This window comes from Saccopteryx bilineata, chromosome 7, assembly GCF_036850765.1.
Source record: "Saccopteryx bilineata isolate mSacBil1 chromosome 7, mSacBil1_pri_phased_curated, whole genome shotgun sequence".
Taxonomy (NCBI): domain Eukaryota; kingdom Metazoa; phylum Chordata; class Mammalia; order Chiroptera; family Emballonuridae; genus Saccopteryx; species Saccopteryx bilineata.
Genome location: NC_089496.1, coordinates 103,001,626 through 103,023,818, shown reverse-complemented (window position 1 = coordinate 103,023,818; position 22,193 = coordinate 103,001,626). Strand labels below are relative to the sequence as shown.

Here is a 22,193-nt window from a genome sequence, read left to right as displayed (position 1 = left end):
TTCCCCTGAACGCTGTCAGGTTGGGGCGGGGGGGGGGGGGGGGGGGGGGGGCTCACGAGTTCCCTTGAGGATTGGGGCGAAGGGTGCGTCTCTGCCTTTGGTGCTGAGGTTTGGGAAGGGGTGTTGCCGGCTCCGCCAGTCAGGGGCGGGCAGATAAAGATCCTCCTTGCCTTTCATGAAGACAGGGTCACCGTGAGGGTGGAGGAAGAGATCCCTGATGGACAAAGCAAGGGAGCCATGCAGCTGAGGTTAACGCCAAGAGGCTGGGGTGCAGGACACAGGGTTCAACGCAGGGAGGTGGGTTCCAATCCAGTTCTGCCCGTTCTACCTGGTGGCCTTGAGCATGTAATTCAAGCTCTCTCTGAGTCTCGCTTTCTTCATGTCCGGTGCAGAGATGGCATCCAACAAATATTTCGGTCATTCCTTCTGGATATTACATCTTTTAGTGCTGTGTGTTAGAGCACAGCTTCTGGTGCTGCAGGAAGGAAAGGGGGCCTTTTTCTGGGTCCTTTGGTGAGAATAATAAAGGTTCTGGGAAGGTTTCAAGAGCCTGAAGCACAAATATGATTAATGAGATGAGAGGGCAGTAGGCTCTCCTGAAACTGCTCCAAGGAAGTGATTTATTACCGAGACACAGAGGTGCCCCAGCTCCACTAACGAGGAGGACACAAGAGCGCTCTTTGGGGTGACAGACCCCAGCCCTGCCATGCTCCACAGGGACAGTCTTTAGTGAAGTCCATTCTTTGCTGAGCTTCTTTTTTTTTTTTCTTTCTTTCTTTTTTTTTTTATAGAGACAGAGTCAGAGAGAGGGATAGATAGAGACAGACAGACAGGAAGGGAGAGAGATGAGAAGCATCAATGGTCAGATTTTTTGTTGTGGCACTTAAGTTGTTCATTGATTGCTTTTTCATATGTGCCTTGACCATGGGGCTACAGCAGATCGAGTAACCCCTTGCTCGAGCCAGCGACCTTGAGTACAAACTGGTGAGCTTTGCTCAAACCAGATGAGCCCATGCTCAAGCTGGCGACCTCGGGGTCTCGAACCTGGGTCCTCCGCATCCCAGTCTGATGCTCTATCCACTGAGCCACTGCTTGGTCAGGCTGCTGAGCTTCTTTGTGACCGACTGCTCCATCATTGCGAGCACGGGCTGTGTGCAAAATGACACACTCCTTGATATACGCCAGAGAAGTGTGTTCCCCAGTGAAAGGTTAGGAAGAGTTTTAAGCAATTTTCATAGAAAGGCAAACCCTCCTGCCAACCCCCTCTTGTATGGAAATCTTGGTACATCCCTGTAATGGAACCTTATACAGTCAGCAAACATGCTTGCATTGAAAAAAGTCTGTGGCCTGACCAGGCGGTGGCGCACTGGATAGAGCTCAGACTGGGATGCAGAGGACCCAGGTTCGAGACCCTGAGGTTGCCAGCTTGAGCGCGGGCTCATCTGGCTTGAGCAAAAAGCTCACCAGCTTGGACCTAAGGTCGCTGGCTCAAGCAAGGGATCACTCTGTCTGCTGAAAGCCCACAGTCAAGGCACATATGAGAAAGCAATCAATGAACAACTAAGGTGTTGCAACAAGAAACTGGTGATTGATGCTTCTCATCTCTCTCCATCCCTGTCTGTCTGTCCCTATCTATCCCTCTCTCTGACTCTCTCTCTCTGTCCCTGTAAAAAAAAAAAGAAAAGAAAAAAGTCTGTGAAAAAGTAGGGTACAAAGTGGTGGATACTATATGATCCAAGCTGTGTTGATGCATTTTACAATGTTTAAGACAAGAGTATATCTTCTTGTCTCTAAGCAATAGATGATGAAGGCTTTTGTTGTCTTCATCCTACTTTTCTGTTTTACTAATTTTTCAATGAGCGTGGATCTTTATAATAATAATAATGACAAGAAGGAGGAGGAAAAGGACGAAATAACTTTTAAAGGCCTCTCAAGGCTCCGTGCATTGCTGGTTCCCATAATAAATCACACTTTCCTTCTTAGGATACCAGGAATTCATGGGGAGGAGATTAAGGAAGGGAAGGAAACAGCACCATGGTGACAAGTTCATGGGCATCAAAATTATAATTCCCCGGACTGCAGGATACTGAAAATCCAAGGAATTACACACCCTTGTGTGAAATTTCTAAGAAAGAAAAAGACCGATGAGGCCAGTGGATATCCTCGGCAATCTTATACATAAGTTTAGTGCATAAAGCAGTTTACAAAGGAGCCAGACGGCTTATTAGGAAGGAGGAATGCTGGGGCCTCGACCATTTCTTCGCAGTCCCCCAGCCCCCAGGCCCCCATCACCAGGTCCATGAGGCCCTTCTTTTGATCTCTCTGCCTAAAAAGGAAACACAGCTTTAAACCCTTGTAATATTCAACTGGCCCATCATGTGGAGAACAGAGAATCTGGTGGTGGAGAAGTGAGGAGCTTTCTATTTCTAAGTAATTGGGAAACATACTTTTGCTGAAAATCCACTTCCATTTAAATAGCTCTATCCAACTCTGTTTTAGAAACCAACAATACGTATATTTTTACCAAACAAATATGTCCTCTGGGAAGAGTATAAGGTTTGATTTGTGGATAATACATCTAGGTGTTTAACTTATCTAGTTGCTATGTGGACCCTGCAATTTACAAGACTGAATAAAATCCTGATTAGAAGTTGATTCAGGCTTACAGTAAGGGATTTGTTGCTGGTGGGTTTTGTGCTTGGTTTCAGGGATACAGGGAATAGTTTTTTAGATTTGTTTCTACCTAATTGTCTTCTGGAAGAACAGATTGCTGTGGGTTTGTTCTTTTTGTTTTTTTGTGTGTGTTCTTTTTAATAGATGTGGGTTTGTGTATTTTTAAAACTCATTTGCAGATATGATCTAAAATTTTAAAGGCATGTGTCTTGTCTACATTTTGATTACTTAACTTTCCTCAGCACCTTTCTGAGGTCTCGATCCTGGTGACTGGGAAGGTCTCAGCAGCCTTCAAACACAAACATGTCTGGTCTGGCCAGCTGTCCAGCCACTGGGGGCTGAGTGTTCTCTTTCTTTGGTTTTTACCTCATTTATTTATTTCCCCCCTTTCTTCTGTCTTTAAAGAGAGGCAGCCAGAGGCAGCAAGCAGCCTTCGTAGAACAAGCTGGTGTGAATGAGTCTGTCTGTGGGCAGGGGTGCATTTGGGGACTGTTGTGTACTGTGGAGGCCCAGCTGAGAGGAGCAGAAAGAAAAGGTCTAAGGCCTGACTAGGCGGTGGCGCAGTGGATAGAGCGTCAGACTGGGATATGGAAGACCCAGGTTCGAGACCTCGAGGTCGTCAGCTTGAATGCGGGCTCATCTGGTTTGAGCAAGACTCACCAGCTTGAGCCCAGGTCGCTGGCTCGAGCAAGGAGTCATTTGGTCTGCTGTAGCCCCCCCAGTCAAGGCACATATGAGAAAGCAATCAATGAACAACTAAGGAGCCGCAATGAAGAATTGATGTTTCTCATCTCTCTCCCTTCCTATCTGTCCCTCTCTCTGACTCTCTCTGTCTCTGCCACAAAATAAATAAATAAATAAATAAATAAATAAATAAATAATTTTTTTAAAAGGGTCTAAGGAGGGGCCAGGCTTTCCTGTTCCCCACAGGCAACAGACAGCTCCGCTGGGACCCCACTAGGGTCAAGGGCAGAGACTAAGAAGTAAAGGGACAGGCCCTGAAGGAAGGCTGCCTGCACCACCAGCTACTTGCAGGGTGATTTTGGGCAAGTGTGTGTTCACCTGGAAAATGGAGATAATCATGGTAGCTTGTTATGAAGACATCTTTATTATATGTGGCTTAAGTGTCTGTTTGTCACCAATAGCTTGCTTGCGTAACTGTACTAGCCAATGGGGCGAAGTTGCCACGGCTGAACGCAAATTGAGCGGGTCAGGGGGAAGGTGAACATTTGTTTGCATTGGCAATCATCTGCTTTTGAAACAATTTAAAGCTGAACGCAAATTGAGCGTGTCAGGGGGAAGGTGAACATTTGTTTGCATTGGCAATCATCTGTTTTACATAAAAACTACATCTTAACGTAATTTCTTTTAAGAATGCCTCCTAGAAAATACAGCACTGAAGAGGAGAGAAAAGGAGCTAAAGCTGCACAAAAACGGCTTTCTCGACAAAAAGAAACCACTGAGCAGAGAAAGACAAGGCTTGCTTCAGTCGCAGAGCAAATGCGTCTTTCTCGGCAAAATGAGACTGATGAGCATAGAGAAACAAGGCTTGCCTCAGATGCAAGACAAAAAAGGCTGTCTCGACAAAATGAGTCCCTTGAACAAAGGCAGGAGAGAAATGCAAAAAAACGACAGAGTAATGCTGACCGAAACGTAAAAAGGATTAAAACAGTTTCAAACAGAGAAACTTTAATTTTTGAGCATTCCTCTGGTGACATGAATATTAAATGTGAACACTGTCAGTCCTTAAACTTCAAGTTAGAAACTAATCGATTTGACCGTGGCAAGAAAGAATTTTCTCAGTGTTGCAAGTACGGAAACATTGTACTTCCACTAATTGAGAATTATCCACCACTCTTGAATAAATTATTGACTAATCAGCATCCAAATAGCAAACAGTACATGGATAGCATTCGATCCATTAACAGTTCGTTTGCTTTTGTGTCCATGGGAAACAAACCAATTGACTTACCTGGACCAGGACTTTATTGCTTTCGACTTCATGGTCAAGTTTACCATCAAACTGGAACTTTGCATCCTTCTGACGGGAAAAGAAAGTTTGCTCAATTATATATACTTGATCCCTCAGAAGTCAGTTCGGCATGTTTAGAATGGAATAAAAGAGTTCCTGAGACCTTACTTAATGAAATGGGGGAATTATTTCAAGACATGGGGCACTAAGCAAAGGGGCGTCCTCGCTGCCTGCCCTGGGTAATTCAGTTTGAATTAGCAGACACCTTTGCACAAATCATTTTAATTACAATATATAATATCTAGAACAGCAGTCATTTCGTATGACCGCCGGGCTTTCTAGTTTCATATAATCCCGCTGGCGTTGCGATTTTATAAATAAAAAAGAAAGTCCATAACTTTTAGAGATATTTACAAAGTATGTAAAGATGTAATAACCTGAGATTTGAGGTTTGCTTTAAAATAATTAAGCAGAAATAAAGTGGGGATGATTTCATTTACATCAGGTTCAAGAATGGACAAAACTGATCGATGGTGAAAAAACTAAGAATGAAAACTGAAATGAAAATTAAGTGAAATGAATGAAAAGAAATAAAAAAATAAGACGTGGTGAAGGGCACCAGGGAACTTTCTGGGGGACTGAATGTTCTACAACTCAATTTCAGTGAAGTTTACACGGGCATAAGTATTTGGCAAAACTCATCAGCAAAGGATAGTTCAGAAAAGTAATTATAATGTGTTACGTGTATGTGTGTAATTAATGCATGATAAAGCAAATGTGGCAATTTGTGAATATGTGGTGAATCTCACTGAAGAGTATATGGATATTTTTCTTTTTTCTTTTTGCAATTTCTGTATAGACTTATTTTAAAATAGTAAAAGTTTAAAAACTTATCTAACTTGACATTTAAGGTCTATGCATTTTACTGTACATAAATTACATGCCAAAGTAAAAGCTAAAAGGGAGGGTTTGGAAGCATACATAGCAAAATCTTGATAAATGTTGAATGATAGGTGTATGGAGGGTCATAGACTATTCTTTCTACTTTTGTGCATGTTAGACTATTTTTATTATGCAAAACAAATTCTAAAAAATTTAAAACTACCAAAATATTTGTGAAGTTCCTGGGCCTGTGCCTGGCACAGGGTGGCTCCCCTCTGAGAATGGCCGGTCAAGGCCAGCCTGTGCCTTTGCTCCTGGGTGATCAGGGGATTACACGTACGTCAGCCTGCTAATGTGGCGTTGCCTGTGAGCGCGCTTGACAAGAACTGCACACCAAACTGGTTTTCTCTGTCCTTCAACTACAACAGGGTGAAGCGAGGAGCCAGACAACATTGGGGGTCGTGTCTTTCCCAAACGCCCACGGAGGTGAGTCCCTTTGCTCAGATGTCTTCCGCCAGCAGAAGCCAGGCTCAAAGCAGCTGTGGCCACAGAAGGCCACAAGGAAAAGTCACGGAGGGCAAAGACAGAGGTATGTAAATACCGCAGAAGACAAGTAAGAACCACTCTGGATCGAATTTCACTTTTGCAAGGTAAACATTTGCCTTGGCAGGGAAAGAGTAGGGACTGACGACCTTTGAGGTGAATCAAACACATCTCATAAGAAAGTCTCAGCCTTTATGAGGTCAGGAGCACTGACCCCGGAGGGCTCCAGAGAGCTGGGTGCTTTTCTGTCTGTATCACTTGTGACCCCTGTGACCTCGTGAGTCACCTCCTCCCCAGGCCCCTATCCTCCATCCACAAATGAGGGTTTGGACCAAAGGAACCCTCTAACTTTGTGATTCTTTAGAACAAATATGGAGCCTTAGGTGAGAAGGACTCCAGGTCAAGCGGTAGCCTTCAGTGCTTCCTGAACTGGGCAGGAGACAGATGAGGACACAGGTGGGACAGTGGCTGCAGGAAAGATGCCTGGGATGGCCGGTTCTTCCAAATTCTCCAGAGAGGCGAAAATCTAGATTTTTATGTCCTCTCTCCTGCTCTCCAGATGATGGCAATGAATTCAAAAATTTTTATAAATGCTGTCTGAGCCTAACAAAAACATTAAGCCCCTGGGCTGCTAGAATGTGCCTTTTGTGTGACATCATAGCCACCTGCTGGGGGCCGGATGGGAGGTCTTTGTCTTTTAACATTAGGGTTTTGTGTCTCCCTGGCTCCCAGAGATCTCCAGCTCAAGACTGAAGGTGAATTTGATGACAAATACTTCAAAGATTTATTTTTTTTACCCTAATTGACAGTAAAAAAAAAAAAATCCATTTCATAGTGATACGCTTCCACATATAAAACTGAAAGAAAAGATTCACAAAATAAAACTTACCCCTATTACAAGCAATGCCTTTTGATGTTTGATATTCTATTTTATCCTACTTTATTTTTTTAATGCTGATGGCAAACTGTTAAACCGATTCCATAGGTCATGTCGCAGAAACATTGCTTTAGAGTTTACATTTACTTAATTCTCCCTCTCACCTTATGAGAATAGGGATTACTATCATTTCCATTTTACAGACTAGAAAAATGAATCTCAAGCTTCGTACCACAGTTTCAAGATTCTTTCTTTTATTCTTTTAATCAAGAAAGACAAGAATGAGAGGAATTAGAAGACTCCAAAGGGCAAGGTCGGAGAAGAAAAGTCCCAGAGGCAAAGCAATCAAAGGGAGGTTGGGGAGAATGGACAGATCAAGCAGGACCCGCAGGCAGCCTTCCCTTTGTCTCACCTATGAAATCTGCGGTGAAATCCACAAGGCTCCCTGTGCCCCGGGGGCGTGGCTCCCCATGCCCTCTGGGGGTGTGGCTCCCGTGCGCCGGGGGCGTGGCTCCCTGTGCCTTGGGGTGTGGCTTCTTTAAAGAGGAGCCAGGTTTGTCATCCAGGTGATCCCCCCCACTGCAAACTCAGAGGAAGTGATGAGGATGCTCTTGCCTGGGTTACGTTCACGCACTTGAAATTCCAGCTCCAGGCTGGTGGAAGTAGGTGACTGGCAGTCACAGGTGGTGAGAGAATGAGTAGGATTCAAATCTAGGTCCATCTGACCATTGAGACTGACCTGTAAAACTTCATCACTCAACTCTGCTGCCTCCCGGTTCATTATCAACGAACAGACATGAATGTCATGACTTCTCTATAAGCACTGATCACAGAGCACAGGGAAAGCCTAGCCTAGAGTTGTCAGGGGGAAGGTTTAGTTAGACCAGTGAACTTTGCTCCTAATTGGACCAGTCAGCTAAGCCTAGTGACACTGTTTCTAATCAAGCTTCGCAGCCATCTGTGGTGGGCTGGGGAGCTGGCAACACCCTGCACAGCCCAGCATGATGCTGCGTGGGCCAGCATATCCCATCCTTCACGTGTAGTACACCTGTCTGACTGTATCCTAGGGTGGCTGAATCTACCTCCATGTCCTGTCTCTTTTCCTTGTCTCCTCTACCTCTAAATTCCTAGAGAACCAGTGGAGGTGAGGGTTTGTTTACGAAGGCCAGAGGCCATGATTTTCCATATTTGCATTGGGTGGCTTTCTGCTTTCTGTAAAGTGTGTGGTAGGTATAAGCACGGTTGCCGGGTACTGTTTAAAGCCAACAGGTCTTAGATTAGCATCGCAAAAGTCAATTAACAAGGCAATTTCTTCCCTTGGTTTGTGTTTGTATATTATTAATGAATTACGGGGCCTCCTAGTGCAGTAAATTAGCCTAGGTAACTGGGGAGCAGAGAACAAACTTTTTTTTTTTCCTTAATAGCTCCAAATGTTTATCTCCTACAGAGAGAACTATATACAGGCGCAGGGAGGTCTCCCTGTTCCCACAGCAGAGGAAGCCTGCGGAAGCAGCTCTGATAAATATTGATGTTTATCCAAAGGTTACAGACCACGCTGGCGGGCTGCCACCCGTCCCACCCTTGTGCTGCTGTAACTGGCAGAGCTCATTATGCAAGGACAAGATACAGGAACTTCAACTGCCTTTGCTAAAAGATATTCAGCTTTTGTTTCCTGAACACACACCCAGAACAGGGGGACCAGTTGTCCTGACCCACAAGGGTCAGGGATAGGACAAAAAGGCCTACATCCTATCTTTAACTGAAGGGCAGAAATATATAGTCTTACATACAAAAGGAATGGCAATGGGAAGTTCTCCGCCTCACTGAAATAACTAGCTTAGGAATCTGTGAACACTGCCCCAAAGTGCTGCTTTGTTACAAGATCAATTCCATTAAGAAAGAAATTGTGCTACATATAAATACCGGAGCATTAACATGGAGAGAGTTATAAGTACCCATCTGATAGGTCATGATTGAGCACCTGCTAATAATGTACCAGGCAGTGTGAACAATATACCCTTCACTTAATCTCATTCATCTACCTCTAAGCACCATGATTCAGCCTCAAAATGTTTGGGACGAAAGCAGAGTTTAAATTAATAAGCTCCATGTATTCGTTCCTTTAATAAATCTGTATTGGATGCTTCTCATGTAAATGCCAGGTGGTAGGCACACAAGAAACGCTGAAAAAGTTCCAGTCCCTCGAGTAACCCAGCAACCGGCTGGGGAGACGGACAGCTGGCAAAGCATTCAGAAGCGGGCCAGGAGAGAGGGGGGCACCCGGCCCCTGTGGCACACAGGGAGGGGAGGGCCAGGAAGGGGTCCTGGGGGGGAAAGCCAAGTGACCCCAGCTGATGGCCTCTACCTTCCCCCATGTCAATTCTTGCTCCTGGGGTGACAAACTTACTCTTGCAGCTGGCCTTCTTAGGAGGGCTGGCAGGCCTCGGGTGGGCAGACCTCACATGGGCACATCTCAGGTGGGCAAATCTCAGGGGGCATCCCCCCACGCCTCCAAGAACCCCATCTTCTCCCTTCAGAGACAAGAGAAAAGAAAACCAAATAGCTCCTCTCATCATAATTAATTTTCTTTCTGGCAATATCTATACTTTCTGTCTGTCTAGACTCCTTTAGACTGAGAGCTCCCTCCAACACTAGGAAACGCTGACCCAGAGAGCCCCGAGGGCACTCAGCAAGGCGGGATGCCCAGAGCCTCTTACAGGGCTCTGGGGAGATGCCCACGGGGCCAGACACCTGGTGGAAAACCACAGGCAGCCCTTGTATCTATAGACAGCGAAGAAGCAGAGGGCGATCACCTGCCATCTCATCCTTTCCCGACTCTATGGGCCTGCACGTCTTTCATTTACATTATGTGGGTTCCTACCTGGATGGCGTATTGAAGATCTGTATGCAATATTCCTTTTGCCTCCCCATTCCTGTGTCAGCTTCATCTAATTCAATCCTTCCTCACTCTGCAGATCTGGGGAAATCAGCCCTCCTGACCCATTGGGCTAATTGTTGACTGATTCACTCTCCCTGGGCCAGGCACCGCTCCTCCCCGGCCTTTGTTATAGCTTGTAATCACACATTCATTCTGCATCATTTTCCTTTATTTCTGCCTGCCTGTCCCACGGCCAGACGCTCCATGTGGGACCCACCGTATCCACTTATTCCCCTCAGTAATCCTAGCTCTAAGCCCATGCCCAGCATTCAGTATGGACTCAGCAAATGCTCCTTGATTACTGACTCCAGTTTGAGGAAGGGAACGCTGCCCCAGAACTTGTTTCTCTTGTTCTGCCAGAGCCCTGCCTGGCTTGGATTTCTGTTTGGTTGGAGGCTTCGCTTTGCTGATCAAAGACATTATAGCCAAAGGCCCTCCTTCAAGCTCCAGAAATCTCCTGTGCCACAGAGCCAAAGGGAGTCCTTCAAAGGCAGACTGAACAGAAATAAATAAATAGGTATTATTTAAACTGAAGATCTAAGTCCAAAAAGAAAAAATGAAAGCCAAATATTTTACCAAGAGCAGCACGCATTTACTGTTTGTTTTGTCTCTTATATGACTATAAAAGACAAAAAATCAATAATGCTTTTGTTCCCGTAGATGAACTTCACGTTTAGAACAGGGAAAGAATAACGGATGGCTTTTCACCTGCCTTTCTCCTCGGTAATATGATGTAGTTCCACCCGAGAGGAGCTGGAGGAGACGAAAGGGTAGAGGGCTGGGAAGGAAGTCTGGAAGGAAGGTCAGATTCTCCCTGACCTGCCAAGTTGGTGAATAGATGGACACTGTCTACCCTTTAAGTGATTTCTGGCATTCAGGTAGATATCTGCCAGCAGCCTTCTCACCCGCAACTAAAGCCCCCAGACACAAGGTTTCACCCCTGGGCAAGAGTTGATTCTGCCAAGGCTGAGGGACTATCTGTCCCTGTTATTTGGAATCAGACTCCAGAGTTCTTTGTTGGCCTGTTAAGCACTTGAAACGCAATGTGAAGACAGGCTGGGTTGGCCACGTGCATGAAGAACCAGAGAGAGCCGGTGTACAGATAGAGACAGAAGAATGGCAAGAGGGGAGAGGTCAAGTGCCCATGAAGGACGACAGTACCACCTTATTCCCAATTTTCTAAGCCTGGTCCTTGTCCCTTAGGAGGCCAGATTAAATTTCCTGTCCTTGGAATCCATGATATCCCCCTTGTGTCTTTCTAGAAAATGCCCTTGCCACCTCTCATGTTGTCAAAGCTAGTTTGAGTTCTTTCCCATTTCTGTTCCTCGTGTATTATAATGCTTTCTCTGGCAGCTGTAACAAATTACTACAAACTGGGTGGCTTAGAACAACAAAAATAGATTATATCAGGTTCTGAAAACCAGAAGTCTGAAATCCAGATGTCAGCAGGGCCATGCTTACACCAGGTCTCCAGGGAAGAATCTTTTCTTGTTTCCTCCAGCTTCTGATGACTCCTGGTGTTCCTTGGCTTGTGGCTGCATCATTCTAATCTCTGCCTCCATCTTCACATGACCTCCTTCGTTCTGTGTCTTCTTTTCTGTCCCTTCTGAGGACACTTGTCATTGGATTTAGGGCCTACCCGGTTAATTCAGCCTCCAAGGACAAGCCCAAAAGTGAAGATTTTTCTTAGCGCTTGTTCATTCTTTTTATTTTTATTTTTTGTATTTTTCTGAAGCTGGAAACGGGGTTGCAGTCAGACAGACTCCCACATGCGCCCGACTGGGATCCACCCGTCATGCCCACCAGGGAGCATCGCTCTGTCGAGACCAGAGCCACTCTAGCGCCTGGGGCAGCGGCCAAGGAGCCATCCCCAGCGCCCCGGCCATCTTTTGCTCCAATGGAGCCTCTGCTGCGGGAGGGGAAGAGAGAGAGAGGAAGGAGAGGGGGAGGGGTGGAGAAGCAGATGGGCGCCTCTCCTGTATGCCCTGGCCGGGAATCGAACCCGGGACTTCTGCATGCCAGGCCAACACTCTACCACTGAGCCAACCGGCCAGGGTGGCGCTTGTTCATTCTTAATGGTTTTCTACACCGATCCTAGGAAGCCTCACCCGGTCTCATCATTTCCCTCTTCCTATCACCAATGCTGTCTTTCCCTTCCTCTACCCTGGAGCGTTGAGGACACACAGCTCAGGCAAAGATTACAACTGTCCTTCCCCCTTTATTCCTCTTCATGTAGCTCCATTCACAGTCACCCACGTCAGGTGCCAGCACATCATCCTTAGCTCCCCTCTGTCCTAGGGCCATCAGTCATCAAGTTCTGCCTACCCATCTGCCCCCTCCATGACTTCCTCTCTTCCCTAACCATCACTGCCCTACATCTGGTCCCCAGTATCTTTCTCCTGGACTCCGTCAGGTCTCCCTGCCTCCATCATCTCTTCATCTGATTTTGTTCTTCCTTTGCTTTCAACTCTGTGGTGCCCACCCAACCCCAATTAACCTATAGCAGTGGTTTTCACAATGTGTTTGGAGGAACCCCAGCTTAATGGATCTCACTGGGGTTGTAATAGGCCCAGGAAAAAAAATCTGCTGAGTTTTGAACAAATTGAGAGACACAGGATGCCAATAGATGGAAATGAAAATACCACCCTTATTACTGATAAGCTATATTGGAGGACATGGCTTAGCTCTGGCCAAATAGCATGGCAACACTTCCCTGAATTAAGCCATAGATGCCCTAAGCAGTGCAAACATCCCTCCCATTCTCCTTCTTAAAAGGTGATTATTCTTTGAGGGGAGGGTTTCCAGGCATGGATAAAGAAGTGTGAATTCAATTGCAAACCCAGGAGTTATACTCTTATAAAAGCCATCAGGCAGCATTTCCCAAAGTATGTTCCATGGAACAGTAACCTTGAAAAGAGATGATCTGGGAAGAAAGTGTTTCATAGTCAAATGCCTTTAGAGAAAACGATACACCACGTTCTTCTTTGAGAATCGTAACACACATGCGCCGGTGAGAAGCTCCCTGGCCTGCAGTAAGGGCTTTGCTTATCAGAGGTTAGCCACCTGCTTCCCAAAATTATTTGACTTAAAAACAAACAAACAAAAAATTTAGAGTGGTGAGTCTCTTCGTATTTCCAATGAGAGAAACTCCATCAGAGTAAGACTGGCCCCACGGGAGGAGGGGGAGGAGTTCAGCTGAAGCCCTTCCTCCCCTTCTCTTCAACTCTGCGTTTCCTAAGTAGACCTTTCATTTTTGTTGCTTCCAGTAGATTGTAGCTCTAAAGTCTCTTCTAAAGTTTTGCTGTTTTGACAGTAGAATGAGCAGTTAAGAATGCTTTAATAATAATAATAATAATAATAAAGTTTAGGACTAATATAGAGGGTAAGAGAATTATTGATTTCACAAACTAACTGCCATTCATTCAAGATTCAGGTATGACCTTCGAACTTTAAAACAAAGGCAAGGCTATTTGTAGTGGCTTTGTAATTTAAAGTAATAGTGGCTTTGTAATTTAAAATAATAGTAAGTCCTTTGAAGGATCCTTGGCAGAGTTGAGACATGTGAAACAGTTTCAAAATAGAAGATACCTAACCTTATTACATTGGAAATATATGTCAGTTTTGTTCATTAGAATATCTGAATGGAATAGTAAAAGCAATGGTGGGAAATTGTCCTTGGCCAAAGACAATTTGGCTCCTCTTCTTTAAGAGAGGGATCCACCCCCAACTCCACACCCAGAGACCTCTGAGGTAAGTGAAGAACATGGAAGAAAGGTCTGCCCAGATAAGCAATTTCGTGGAAAGGACCACACACTCATTTGTCTAGAGTCTTGATTACTCTCACTCTGATGGGAATGACTATAAAAAGGCATGTCGTCTAAATTGGGCGGGATCAATATTCTTAGCCAGCTCTTGAATTGTCTTCAGTCCAAAGACATTTTCATCTGAGCCAGGAAGTAAGACAGTGAGGGTACAAACATCTGAAACACATGAGTAAACACAATTTTCCACCTATTGATCCAGAGGATGTAATGAGCCCAAGTGCGGTTTGAGGAAAGTAGCACAAATGAGAACAGAATTTGCTAGGGGTGGGATAAGCATCCAGGTCAATTTCTATAGGGTTCTGGAAAAGAGAGTGTTGGTGACCATTGGCCAATTTGACCAATGCATTCTGGTCTTCAAATGGATTTGTTGTAATTATGGATGTATAAAGCCTGACAAGGCTCTTAATAAACCAAAACTTTTCAATGAATCCAATAATTGTCAAGCTCCTCTTCAGTTTGTATAAAAACATGCCCACAGATATGCTTTCTGGGGTTAATAGTGTTAAAATTTTAGTTGTTCTTCTTCCCAAAGTTTATGTAAACCAAATAGATCCAAATTATACATTCAATACACTTTGAATTCCTGGACCTGGAGTGATAAGGACAGGTAACGTGTAGTCCCTGCCTCCAAGAAACACGATCTAGTTGGAGTGACAGGCATACTAGCAAATTTAAGTACCCTGCGGAGTGACAGAGTCATAGATAGAAGTATGTACCGAGAACAATGAGGCCCAAGGAAGGTGAGTCAGAATGCCTGGGAAAGGAGAGAAAGAGCCTTTAGGAATAAAGGGGCAGTCTGGCAGGAAGACAAGGGAATTTCTAGTTTTAGTATATGTGCTGCTGAAGTGAACAGTAGGGAACTTTATTATAAAAGAACTGCTTATGCAAAGGCCCTGAGGTCTTGAGTTGAAAATCCAGAAATGAACTCTCACATAAGGTCAATTGATTTTAGAAAAGGTTACAAGACAATTCAATGAAGAAAAGAAGAATCTCTTCAACAATTGGTCTGGTGCAATTAGATAGCTACATGAAAACAAATGAAGTTAAACCCTACCTCACACAATACACAAAATTAATTCAAGATGGATCAAATCTCAATGTAAGAACTAAAACTATAAAGTTCCTAGAAGATAACGTAGGTGTGACCTTGGGTTAGGCAATGGTTTCTTAAGTATGACACCAAAAGTACAAGTAAGCTAATAAAAACCAGATAAATTTGACTTCATCAAAATTTTAAAACTTTGTGCTTCAAAGGACACTATCAAGATAGTGAAAAGACAATTCACAGAATGGAAGAAAATATTTGTGAATTATGCATCTGAAAATGGACTTGAATATCCAGAAATATAAAGACCTCTTACAACTTAATAATAAAAGACAAATAGCCCAATTTAAAAATGGGCAAAGGATTTGAATAGATAATTCAACAAAAATCATTAGACATCAGGGAAATTCACATCAATACCACAATAAGACACTGTCATACACCCATTAGGGTGGCTAAAATCAAGACAAGTGATGGTGAACAAATGGAGATATTGGAACCCTATACACTGCTAGTGGGAATGTAAAATGGTAAACTGCTTTGAAAAACAATCTAGCAGTTCCTTAAAAGGTTAAACACAGAGCTGTCATCTAACCCAATAATTATACTCATAGATATATACATGTGAGAAATAAAAACATATGTCCACACAAAAACTTGTACACAAATATTTATAGCAGCATTATTCATCATAGCCAAAAAGTGGGAAAACCTAAATGTCTAACAACAGATAAATACATAAATAAATTATATATCCATACAATGTAATATTATTTGGCCATAAAAAAGGATGAAACCCTGGCTGGTTGGCTCCATGGTAAAGCATCAGCCCAGCGTGTGGATGTCCCAGGTTCGATTCCTGGTCAGGGCACACAGGAAGAGCACCCATCTGCTTCTCCATCCCTCCCCCTCTCGCTTCTCTCTCTCTCCCTTCCCCTCTTACAGTCATGGCTCAATTGGAGTGAGTTGCCCCAGGTGCTGAGGATGGCTCCATTGTCTCTGCCTCGGGCATTAAGAAGAAATTGGTTGCTGAGCAACAGAGCAATGGAGCAACATCCCAGATGGGCAGAGCATCACCCCCCAGTGGGTTTGCCAGCTGGATCCTGGTCAGGGCACATGGGGGAGTCTGTCTCTGTTTCCCTTCCTCTCACTGAGTTAAAAAAACAAAAACAAATGAAATAATGATACATGTTATAACATGACCCTAGAAAGCATTATGCTAAGTGTAAGAAGTCAGTAATGACAAAAAAAACCACATATTATATTATTCCTTTTATATGAAATATCTAGATTAAGCAAATACACAGAGACAAAAAGTGAGTAGTGGTTGCTTAGGGCTAGAGTGGGAGGAAATGGACAGTGACTACTGATAGGAATGGGGTTTCTTTATAGTGTGTTGAAAATGATCTAAAATTAGATTGTGGTCATGGTAACACAATTCTAAATATACTCCAATCTAATCAACTGTACACTTTAAATGGTGAATTTTATGGTATGTGAAAAACATCTCAATAAAGCTGTTAAAAATCATAATTATTAATCATAAAGATATTGCCAAAATGTATACTGTTGATATCTTTATAGCACAACATGTCTCCCCACCTTACTAGAGTTGATCATGAAACAATGAGGCGGGTTAGGGGTGCTGACTGCCACACGGGCAAAAATCCACGTACAACTTCTGACTCCTCACAAAATTACTAATAGCCCACTGTTGACGGGAAGCCTTGCCAATAACAAAAACAGTCAATTAACATACTTGGTACATGACATATATTTTACACTGTATTCTTACAATAAAGCCAGAGAAACAAAAATGTTATTTAAAAAAATCATAAAGAAGAGAATGTATTACAGTACTGTTTGTATTTACTGAAAAAAAAAAATTGGCATATAAGTGGTCCCACACAGTTCAAACTTGTGCTGTTTAAGGATCAACTGTACTTGAGGCCCCGTTGGCATTTTTTCAACTTGTAGTGACCTTGTGAAGTTCATTGAACTTTGAAAGTAAGCTGAAGTGAGTCAACATTTTGTAATTGGAGGAAAGAGGTACTTTAAAGTTCAGCGGTCAGATTTTTATCCAACCAGTGAGGGCAGCCAGTGAGTGCAGCTTTACAACATTTTATAACCTAACACTTGAACACATGATCATTAACTCTTTGCCAATCTGAGTAAGACATCTCCGTCCTCTGGGGGAGCCTGAGGCATAAGCAGAAGGAAGGTGCTCACCCAGAGATCCTACTGAATTTTTGCTACTGTTGATTATTTGGTTCCTCTGGTAGAAGGAACAAAGAGCTGGTGTGCTACGGTGGTCACCAGGTCAGAATCTGGACACGATGATCCTGTCCCTGCTACTTAACAGCTGCACGACCTTGTGCAAGTTGCCTAGCCTCTCTGTGCCTCCATTTCCTCTTTGTAAAGTGGGAATTTATACTTATCTCCATTTTTATTTGAGGGATTGTCCCATACTTTCCTATAACAGTACCTTTATTTTTAAAAAGCTTTTAGTAGGCACTTATGAGCAATACGTTTTGGTAATTTTTTCCTGATTAAAAAAAAATAGTGTTGGTATTTCTGCAAATCAGTATCTTATCCTTCTTTCATTAGTTCTGTTTTATTTTGATGTGTTATTATTATTAAGTTACTTATCAAAGTACTTCCCTGAAACTCTGCTCAATCAGGAAGGAAAGAATTAAAACGTTTGTTCCCTAAGTATTTTGTTACTTGTGGTTACTTGTGGTGCTACTGTTGGTCAGCTAAAGCATAAAGAGTGCAGAGTCAGAATGAGTACTCGTGGCTGAAGGACTCCATTCTTCTGGTGTGTGGTAGACAGAAAGGCACAGTGAGGGCGAGAAGCACTGTACACCTCCTTGGCTCAAAATTGCCTTCTAAGGTCCCATTCGTGCCAGGAATTCTTTGAAGGTTAAGCAGAACCTTTGTTACATTGCAAATGCCCCAAATGACCTATCGGTCAAGCTTCCAGGCAATTCCTTTATGAATTGTTCTAAGACCTGGACAGAGAAGAAAGGTCTCTGCTCTAAAGGACACCACATTCTCTCTCTTTCTCTCTCTCTCTCTCTCTCTCTCTCTCTCTCTCTCTCTCTCTCTCTCTCACACACACACACACACACACACACACACACACTAAAGAACATGTGTATGCTTTTGTTCATGTGTATCATAAGAATGTGGATTATTATGATTGGATTATCACTTACCCTCATCCTAAACTAAACATCCGCACTTGGGACCAACACTGCTCAGGCCCCGGGAAAACTTTTCCACATTTTGCCTTTTGTCCTCAAAACCAAGGCTACTGAGTCCCAACGACATGAAGGTTGCAGATTGCTGCTGCCAACTTCTTGTGACAGACATCATTTCGGAGGGCAGAGGGGAAGGACTGAAGTAATAGGAGACTTTAGTAACACAAAAGGCAGGTTAATTAACTTGTCAATTCCTTCCCCTCAGATAGCATGAATCAAATAGATTTTGGTATCATTCCTGCCAACACTGAGCATCTTTTTCTTCCTTTTGTATTCCATTTGTAGTTTCTAAAATAATAATTAGCTTAAACACACAAAAAAAGTGCACACGGGCAGTTGAGAACCATACTATAATACTAATTAATTCTTACCTGGTAGGGACGATACCATGATCACCAAGATCATTTTCCCAGGGGGAGGCTCAGCCATTGCATTCTGGGTGTGCTGACCTGTCCCATTTCCCCAAATGTCGGAAATCTGACTGCACAGCTTGTGGTAGTGGGGGACTGTATTCCTGCTTTCCCCTAAAAAATTTGTATTACTCTTTAATATATCTATAAATCTAGGGATAGCATGAGTGGAGTGTGATATTGATTATTTACATTGGCAACCAAGTTAAAAAAATGGTTACTAGAATTGTAAATAGATTTATGTTTGTAAATATTTATTAAGAATTAATTCCAGCCCTGGCTGGTTGGCTCAGTGGTAGAGCGTCGGCCTGGCGTGCAGGGGACCCGGGTTCGATTCCTGGCCAGGGCACACAGGAGAAGCGCCCATTTGCTTCTCCACCCCCACCCCTTCCTTCCTCTCTGTCTCTCTCTTCCCCTCCCGCAGCCAAGGCTCCATTGGAGCAAAGATGGCCCGGGCGCTGGGGATGGCTCCTTGGCCTCTGCCCCAGGCGCTAGAGTGGCTCTGGTCTCGGCAGAGCGACGCCCCGGAGGGGCAGATCATCGCCCCCTGGTGGGCAGAGCGTTGCCCCTGGTGGGTGTGCCGGGTGGATCCCGGTCGGGCGCATGCGGGAGTCTGTCTGACTGTCTCTCCCCATTTCCAGCTTCAGAAAAATACAAAAAAAAAAAAAAAAAAGAAAAGAATTAATTCCATTTTTGAAATGTAAATAAAAACTGCAGCTTTATTTAAATTTTTTTTATTTATTTATAATTTTTATTCATTATTATGACATTATAATTTTCTGTTTTAAAAAATAAAATTTCTTCCAAAATATTCAATTCTTATGTTTTGCATTTACTTTCACTTACATTTTTGATGGACATATATTCAAATATGATACACTGAATATAACTGCATGTTAACTTTAATCCATTACATCCTTATTGTCAATGGCACATAAATTATGTATACATTTTGATTGCAATTATATAACTAGTGATTTTTTTCTGGCATGAAAAATAAGTTATTTAAAATATAAAAATAAAAAAATATGCCTTTATTTTATCACCCAAATATTTCTGGGCCATCAATAGCAAATGTACAATAATAATTAAATTCAGTTGTCTTTTATATTTTTCCAACTTTCAGTCTTCTAAAACTATAGTTTTCCAATTTTTAAAATAATTTTGCCATTATGAAGCCATATTCATCAATGTAGACATTGAAAACAAATTTAACAGCTTGATTTATAATTTTTTAATTTTTTTCGATTGATTTGAGGAAGGAAGGCGGGGAAGGGGGAGAGAGAGAGAGAGAAGCATCAAGTCGCTGTTCTACTTACTTGTCCCAATTAGTTGTAACACATTGATTGCTTCTCATACGTGCCCCGATTAGGGATCGAACCTGCAACCTCAAAGTGCTGGGATGATGCTTTCTCCACTGAGCTACCCAGCCAAGGAGATTTATAATTTTTAAACATTTAGACCAGGGGTCTCTCAACCTTTTTGGCTGAGAGAGCCATGAACACCACATATTTTAAAATGTAATTCCATGAGAGCCATACAACAACCCGTGTACATTACACATTATCCAATAAAAATTTGGTGTTGTCCTGGAGAACAGCTGTGATTGGCTCCAGCCACCCGCAACCATGAACATGAGCGGTAGGAAATGAATGGATTGTAATACATGAGAATGTTTTATATTTTTAACATTATTACTTTTTTTTATTAAAGATTTGTCTGTGAGCCAGATGCAGCCATCAAAAGAGCCACATCTGGCTCACAAGCCATAGGTTCCCAACCCCTGATTTAGATCATTTGTACTCTAGCCTTGAGCCCACATTTTTTAAGGTTGGGCCCAATTGCTTCACTTAGAGAGATTGTTCTTTTTTCCAAAATTTAGCTATCAGTAGTTAACTTATTAACACTAAGTATGTCAGGCTTTAAGTAATTTATAAACATTATTTTATTAATTCCTCTAAATAACCCTGTGTCCTAGGTAATTTTATTATTCTCACTTTGCAGAGAGGAAACTGAGGTTCGGTGAGTTCAAGTGACTTGCCCAAGGTCACATAACCATTAAGTCCTGGAGCCGGGATCTGACTCCAGGACATCTGAGTAGCTCTGGGAAAGGGTATTCTGGGAGAGCTGACCTTGACTGGCATCCCTCACAGAGAATGTGGACATTCCAAAGGCAAGGTGGGAATGTCAGGATATTGGGAGGAAGGGCTACACAGAAGTCCCCAACAACTGCACCGTCAAGCCAGAGATCTGCTGTCACCTCTAGGGAACATCCCCCAGCACCAAAGGCTGCGAAATGTCTGAATGGACAAGAAGGGCTGCCAGCGTCACCAAGTCTTTGTGTTCTACTGATTTCAACAATGGGAAGATAAGAAAAATACCCATTTATTGTTTTGCTCTTGAATGCTCAGTGATTTGACAGGCAGGTTCAGAGGACCGATTCCTTCTTTCTTCCTTCCATCTTTCTTTCTCTCTCCTCATCTCCCTCCAGTCCCCCCGCCTTTTCATTTAGTGTGTGTGTGTGTGTGTGTGTGTGTGTGTGTGTATACACTACTACAATGCACTAAGTGCTACACTAGACACTGAACACAACAGACAGGGCCTTGAACAAATGGAAATTATTATCTAGCGGGAAGACAGCAAATCAACATGAAACACTGGAAATTACAACTATGACACAAATACCATGAAGGAGAGGTAGACAGAGTGTACCAGGAGTGGACTAGGGGTTAAGCATACACAGGTTCAGACGTGTAGGTCACGCTGAGGACTCTGTGAGGGGAGGGAGTTTGTGGGTTAGAGCATGAAGATTCTGATTGGAGGTCTGTGAGGCTGGATATATGTATGGAAGGTAAGGTTCTAGATGTTCCAGACCAAAAAGTGGGCAAATTATGGCCCACTGCCTATTTTTGTCAATAAAGTTTTATTGGAGCACAGCCACATTCATTTGTTTATTGGCTCTGGCTGCTTTTGGCTACAATAGCAGAGTTGAGTGGTTAAGGTAGAGACCCTATAGCCCACAAAGCCTAAAATATTTACTCTCTGCCCCTAACAGAAAAAACCTGCAGACCCCTGATCCAGACCAGAGGTCAGGCCTCGCAGGCCTGTTGAGGATTCTGCCCTCCATCTTCATGGCCATGGGACGCCATCGACATGTTTTAAGAGGAAAGAGAATAGGAAATAATAGAATCTGATTTCCATGAGGAACACTCAGGAGTCAAACACTTCCATTTCGGGATGTTCCAGGCCAGGCCCTCCAAAGACCCCTTTGGGGAAACTGGCATTGATTTGCAGGAATGGGTTCTAAATCCTCTCTTGCCTGTGGCAGGGGTCCCATCAGGTTCTTCCTGCCAAAGCCCCTCATATTAGTCGGCCTCCTTTGGAAGCAAATGACAGAAACACAGTCTAAGCCTTCTATACAGCAGGAAGGGAACGGACTGGTTCACATAGCTGGGAAGGACAGAGGGGAGGCTCAGAGGACACAAGAAGTCCAACAGAAAACAGCGCCTGCAGCACTTGAACCAGGGACTCACCGTCTCAAGAACCATCTCTCCATTCACTTTCATCTTTGCTTGATTCTGTTTACTTACTGCACAAGCACTTTCTAATGGACCACTCCAGAACCAGGTTCTCCCAAGGTTAGCCTCCCCAGCAGGAGAAGGAAGTCTCCTTCCTATAGTCTGTATAATTCTCCTTGGGCTTGGATTCTGATGGGCTCTGCTTGACTCCCATGTCTATCTACCCTCTCTCGAACACTCGGTATCAA

The 22,193-nt window shown here is 43.4% G+C and overlaps 1 long non-coding RNA gene and 1 other non-coding gene across 3 annotated transcripts; one reads left to right on the top strand and one right to left on the bottom strand.

Moving 5' to 3' along the window:
- Positions 1-117: 117 nt before the first annotated feature.
- On the bottom strand, positions 118-22,067 carry LOC136310817 (uncharacterized). 2 transcript variants are annotated; one of them, XR_010726616.1, is made up of 3 exons: positions 21,653-22,067; positions 9,355-9,478; positions 118-475 (listed from the first exon to the last, which is right to left on the bottom strand). It is a non-coding gene; the product is annotated as an uncharacterized lncRNA (long non-coding RNA). The 2 variants fall into 2 exon arrangements; XR_010726617.1 differs by lacking the exon at positions 118-475 and adding an exon at positions 4,646-4,714.
- Positions 18,381-18,544, top strand: LOC136311270 (U1 spliceosomal RNA). Its single transcript, XR_010726706.1, has one exon. It is a non-coding gene; the product is annotated as a U1 spliceosomal RNA (small nuclear RNA).
- Positions 22,068-22,193: the final 126 nt, after the last annotated feature.